Here is a 6,825-nt window from a genome sequence, read left to right on the forward strand (position 1 = left end):
CAGCTGAGGCGAAGAGGAATCCGACCTACGGTATTTCCTCAATCGCAACCATGAGGGTCAAACCCACGTTGCAGAAAGTGATCCCTAGAAAGCTCCGTTACCTCAGATTGAGGAGCTGCAGCGAGCTCTGGATTAGCTAAAGGCTTAGTGAAATGAGTAAGGGCGGGTCGCAGAGGCTTCTCCCTTTTCTCCGGCAGTGTTAGCCGCCCCTCTTCCATCAAGATTCAAAATGCCCGATATGCGGGCATTCGATGAAAATTCTGATCCACAGGATCATCTTTACGAATTCAACGACCTGATGGAACTCCACCAAGTCTCTGACTTGGCAAAATGTCGTTGCCTAGCAGTAACTCTCATTTCACATGCCAAAAGATGGTTCAGGTCGCTCCCAGCCGAATCAGTCAGCTCGTGGCCTCAGATGAGCTCGACATTCCTAAGACACTTCCAAGCGAAAAGGAAGTTCTCGATGCCTCTGAGCTACCTCAGCAACATAAGGCAAGAGAGGAACGAGTCCTTCTAATCTTATATCGACAGACTCCATAAGGTAGCTCACACTCTCGAAGAGTCCGTGCGAACTCTCATCATCATAGGAGTTCATCCACAGACAGATTTGTGGAAAGAGCTGCAATCAGAGGACAATGTTTCCCTCACCTGCTTTTACAGCCTTACAGAAAAATACCTTTGTATTGAAAACTCCATTGCGTTGCTCAACCACCACGACCTCGACCCTTCGAGCAGTGCACCTAGTTGGGGGGGAAATATGAGAGCTGATCGCAGATATGCTAATGACGATTAGCGAAAAGGAAAAAAGCAACGATATGGCCCAAGAAATCTTATGCTCCAGTTCCTCGTCGAGATCACAACAAGAGTCAGTACACCCTTCTGAATGCATCGATCTCTGTTATTCTTCACAAGTCAGAAGAGGTCGGCCGGCCTGCCTGCTTGGGGAGCCTGAGCCCATGAAGGGTCCCCCTTCAACCAGAAATAGTAAAAAGTATTGTTGCCATCATTGGGACAATGGGCATCACACCAATGAGTGTTGGGCACTCAAGCAAGCGATTGGGGACCTCATTAAGAAGGGGCACTTCAAAGAGTATGTTGATGACTCTGCTCTCATGAGGGAAAAAAATCAAGAGGAACCGGGTAAGAAGCATCATGGTCGCAAGGGTATCTGCAGCGTAGGGATAATTTTTGAGGGACCACACCTCGGAGGGAATTCGCGAGGTGCCCAAGAAAGATATGCTCACGCTGCTCATCACGACTTTATCTGTGTGATGAACACAACGCTGCAACCATCTAAGGTTCGCAGAGAGGAGGAAATCACCTTCTCCGAAAAAGATGCAGTCTGATTGCATCATTCCCATGATGATGCTTTTGTCATCACGCCTCAAATAGGGCATTGCGACGTCCACAGAATGTTAGTGGATAACAGAAGCGCTGCGAACATCCTGTTCCAGTAAGCTTTTGAAAGAATGTTCCAGTGAGCTTTCAAAAGAATGAAACTGGATGAGGCCGACCTGAAGCCTGCCTCCATCCCTCTATATGGTTTCAACATGGATCACCTTATCCCTAAAGGGACGATCTTACTTTCGGTCACATTGGATAACTTTAATGAGATGACCAAGATCACTGAGTTCTTAGTAGTGGACTGCCCGTCCACTTTCAATGGCATCCTAGGGCGACCTCTGCTGAGAAACTTCAAAGTAGTCACCTCGATTTACTATCTCAAGATTAAGTTCCCCACCCCGACGGCAATAGGAAAGTTAGCGGATCTCAACACGCATCTCGCGACTGCTATGTAAGGGCAGTGTAGATGACGTGCAGGGGAAAAGGCACTCCACATGGTATTCCTAAACAGGCAATAGCAATTAGCCGGATTGAACCACAGCTTGGCCCAGCCGAGGATAATATGGATCCTCGTATCTAAGAATACCCTTCCAGTGGGCCGATTGAGGATTTATCTGAAGTGTCAATCGACCAGAGCGAGCCGAACCAAGTGTTGAGGATTGGAAGCAATCTCAACCCCCAGCTCGCCAGCGACCTGACCAGCTTCCTCAGAGAAAATATCGATGTGTTCACATGGACGCATGTCGACATGGTCGGGATCAGCCCGAACATCATTTGTCATGCCTTGAACATCGATAGTGAGGCTAGGCTAGTCCGTCAAAAGAGAAGACCGATGGATCCAGAGTGATATGTCGCCTTGAAAGATGAGGTAGATAATCTCTTTCGGAATAGATCCATCCGGGAAGCGCTCTACCCAAGTTGGGTTGCCAACCCGATTGTGGTAAAGAAGCCCAATGGCAAATGGCGGACTTGCATTGACTTCACCGACCTCAATAAAGCATGTCCAAAAGACAGCTTTCCCTTGCCAAGGATTGACTAGCTCGTTAATGCCACCTCCGAGTACGAGTTACTGAGTTTTATGGACACGTACTCGGGATACAATCATATTCCGATGTATGCACCGAATGAAAAGCATACCTCTTTTGTTACAGATCGGGGGCTGTATTGTTACAGGATTATGCCCTTTCGGCCTGAAAAATACTGGGGCGACTTACCAGCGGCTGGTTAACTAAATGTTTTTCGAGCAAATCAGAAAGTCGACGGAAGTCTATGTTAATGACATGCTGGTCAAATCGCATGTCACTGCTGATCATATAGCACATCTCGCTGAGATGTTTGACATCCTCCGAAGGTACAGAATGAAGCTCAATCCTCTCAAATGTTCATTTGGAGTCTCCTTAGGAAAGTTTCTAGGGTACATGATTAACCAGAGGGGAATAGAGATCAACCCCAAGAAAATCTAAGCTCTCCTCGATATGAAAAGCCCGACCAACAAAAAGTAGGTTCAAATCCTCAATGGGCGAATAGCGACACTCAGTCGCTTCATATCAAGGGCAATAGATCGCTGTTTATCATTCTTCAATATACTTAGGGCCAATAAGAAGTTTGAGTGGACTCTCGAGTGCAAACAGGTATTTCAGAGCATTAAAGAGCACCTCGGAAAGCCACCTCTTCTGTCCAAGCCTCTCTGGCAAGAAATTCTCCTCCTATATCTGTTCGTCTCTCAATACACAGTCAGTGAAGCTTTAGTTCAGGAATAGAACAAGGTTCAATGGTCAATATACTACGCGAGAAAACGTTTGCTCGATGTCGAGATGCGGTATCCGGAAATGGAGTGGTTGGCTTATGCCTTGTTGATCGCCTCTAGAAAGCTGCGACCTTACTTTCACGCCCACACAATCCATGTGTTGACCAGTTACCCACTCAAGCAAGCCCTCCAGAAGTCAGAGGCATCTAGTAAATTGCTCAAGTGGGTCATGAAACTAAGTCAGTTCGATCTGTAATACAGACCAAAAGCAACCATCAAAGGGCAGGCTGTATCCGATTTCATCTCAGAATTCTCATATCATCCAATGAAGGAATCGGAGCAACAAGCTAGTGAAGTCACCTAGGAAATCGTTCAAAACTTATCGACCAAGAGTCTGTACATTGATGGATCATCGAACAGAAAAAGGGACTCGTATTCATGACATTCTCCGTTTCAGGTTCAAAGAGACTAACAATGAGGCCGAGTATGAAGCTCTGTTTGCTGGATTGCGATTGGCAAGAGAAATGGGATCACCCGCGATCAGTATCTACAGCGACTCCATGCTGGTTGTCAACCAGATTTTGGGGGAGTATCAGGCCAATGAAAAAAATATGATAGGCCACCTGAAGAGAGCTAAGGCCGCACTCGAGCCATTTAAGCACTTCACGATCACGCAGATCCCTAAAGACAGCAATTTTGTCACAGATGCGTTGACAAAGATAACCTTATCGCTGGACTCGGATGCGCCTGAGAGCATTCCTATTCGGTTCATAGAGGCCCCTAATATCAGCTCGCCCGAACAAGCAATGAATGTGACCGAGTCAGTCTCCTGGATGACCCCTATCATTCAGTATCTCCAAGATGGGACCTTGCCCAATGACAAGGTCGAGGCAACAACCTTGCGAACCAGAGCTGCTTGTTACACACTTATAGGAGATCAACTGTACAAGCCAGGGTTTAGCACTTATCTTCTCCGATATGTAACCGATGAAGAAGCATACTATATCATGAGGGAGATACATGAAGGGATCTGTGGTAATCACACGGTCGCACGATCCCTCACCAATAAGGTTGTTTTTCAAGTGTATTACTGGCCCTTGATTCAAGAAGACACCTACAACTTTGTTAAAAAGTGTGACAAGTACTAGCGATTTGCGAACATACCGCGAGCTCCTTCCCACTAGCTGATAACCATGTCCAGCCCCTGGCCATTCTCCATGTGGGGAATCGATCTCATTGGACCCATGCTAGTTGGTAAATGAGGCAAGGAGCAGTAAAATATGCGGTGGTTGCAGTGGACTACTTCACCAAATGGGTCAAAGCAGAGCCATTGCCCACAATCACCATCAAAAAGCTCAAGGATTTCGTCTTCAAGAACATTGTGTGCTGCTATGGGATTCCTCATACCCTCATCTCTGATAACAGGAAGCAGTTCGATAACGAGAAATTCAAGCAGTTTTGCGACGAGCTAGGTATCCATAAGAAATTTGCCTCAGTCGAAGACTGCAAGCAAATCGTCAGGTTGAAGTTGTCAACAAGACCATCAAGCGCACTTTAAGGCCAAACTTGGCACAGCCAAGGGAAATTGGGCCGACGACCTCCCTGAAGTCCTATGGACATACAGGACAACTGCGAGAACCTCTACCTCAGAAACGCCCTACTCACTAGCATATGGCTGCTAAATAATGATCCCTGTGGAGGAAAGAATTGGTTCACTTCGGAGAGACCTGTTCAGCGAAGCAGGCAATGAAGCGCTCATGCACACAAGTTTGGATTTAGTTGAAGAACATTACACAAGGCTCAGCTAAGAATAACAACCTATCAGTAACGCGCGAAAAGGGTCTTTGACTCTAAGGTTAGAAGAAAAGACTTCCAAGTCGACGACCTCGTCTTGAAGGAAGTTCTTTTTGGTATAAAGGAACCGAGTGCGGGAGTTTTAGGGCCGAATTGGGAAGGCACGTACCGCATCGCCAAAGTGATAAGACCGTGGACTTATCACCTCAAAAGGCTGAACGGTTCCGAAGTGTCGCGAGCTTGGAATGCTGAACATCTCTATCCATATTATCAGTAAATATGAACTCACTTTTCCGTTGTAAAGATTTTACTTTTCTCAATCTTTGTAAATGATATAAGTTTTTTTGTAATCGCTTCTTCGACATGTATATGACTCTGTTTGCATAAACATTACTTGTACGAATACTATTGTAAACGGTTAGAATGCGATCTCATGTGTAACGCTTGTGGGATACGAAAAATTGTAAGTACTCACAAAAAAATTAAGAAAGCGAAGTCTTTATTTATTATTTAAAAATAAAAAAGACATAAAAGCAAGCACAGGGAAGGCGGCACAAAAGCAGATCACTGGTCCTCGTCCTCAGGTCCCAGTGGTGTGACCTCGTCATCTCCAGGCTGGTCGCCAATCACCTGCGCGGGTGCGGGCTCTTCTGGGACATACTCTGGATGCTCCTCACCCGGGTCAGGTCCCCGAGCCGCTTCCTCATCATCGGCCTGAGCCATAGAGCTGAGGGAATCCTGGTACTCGTCAAGGAGGTCGGTCAGATCCATCTTAGGGTTCTTCAACTGAAAGGCATAGATGGACTGGATTGTCCACCCGACAGCCCTCCTCTCAATCTCTAATTCTTGTTGTTGCATCTCTGCAGTCAACGAAGTGACCTAGCCTTGGTTGAATTGGAGTTCGGCCTTAAGCGCCCACCTATACTTTTCGGTGGTCTCCCATAACTCCGCCCTTTCTCGCTCTGCTTGCAAGGCCCGCTCAGAGTTCGTTTGTAGCTCATTTTCTTTCTCACTAGCCTCCTTGGTGAGTCTAACCATTATCCTTTGGAGCTCTTTTACTTCCTCTCCTCACTTCTCCAGCTCGACCTTCTGATAGTCCACCGTGCAAAGAACAGCATTCCTGTCAGACAAGTACTAGTTCGCCTGAACGGTGGATAAGTCTTTCTCTACTTGAGCGGCTTCTAAGTCCCGTTTAAGCCATGTGTTCTCATCTCTCAGCTCAACTAGCCCCTCAGCAGCCTCCAATTGAGCCTTCTGTATGGACAAGTGCATAGAAAGCGGGGCCTGCATAACGAAGAGAGTAAAGAGTTAGTTTCCTTTCTGAAAAAAGCAAATGTAAAGTCCTCTCTGAGGACAGCTCATTTTACCTGGCTTAGGCGCTGGAAGGATATGGACATCAGGTCTATAGGGTTAGAGGCCACGAACTGCTAAAACGCCTCCGCGAGCCTGCAGTCTAGTAGGGTGAAAACCACCAACTACAAATGATCTGGAAGTTGCCCCATCAAGTCCAAGACGGGCATGCGTATGCCCATGCCCACAGCAGGTAGCATTCCCTTCTCTGGTTCCTTGCCCGATCTCCTCTCAAGACTTGCAGCCTCATTTTGCCTTGTCTGCGGACCCTCTAGGGCAATGAAGATACCAGTCGCGCCCCCAGAAGGCCTTCCCGAGTGGAACGCTTGGTAAGACTAAGACCTCTCGGGCTGAACGCCCAAGCTTTTCAGCTCAGACTCTGACTCTTCGGCCAGAAGTTGCTTTCGCTTCTTGGACTTTTAGGCCATAGTCTTGTGCTTCAGGCGCACAGTCGAAGGCTTGGGAGCGCTTACAGGTTGAACCGGAGCACCCGTCGGTATCCCTCCAACGGGGGGACCGTTGGGAGCCACTCCAGCCCGTTCGATAACGCTTACTCGGGGGAAGGTGAACTGCCTTGGTCGTAGTGA

The sequence above is a fragment of the Pistacia vera genome, unplaced genomic scaffold (genome assembly GCF_008641045.1).
Source record: "Pistacia vera cultivar Batoury unplaced genomic scaffold, PisVer_v2 Contig276, whole genome shotgun sequence".
In the NCBI taxonomy this organism is placed as follows: domain Eukaryota; kingdom Viridiplantae; phylum Streptophyta; class Magnoliopsida; order Sapindales; family Anacardiaceae; genus Pistacia; species Pistacia vera.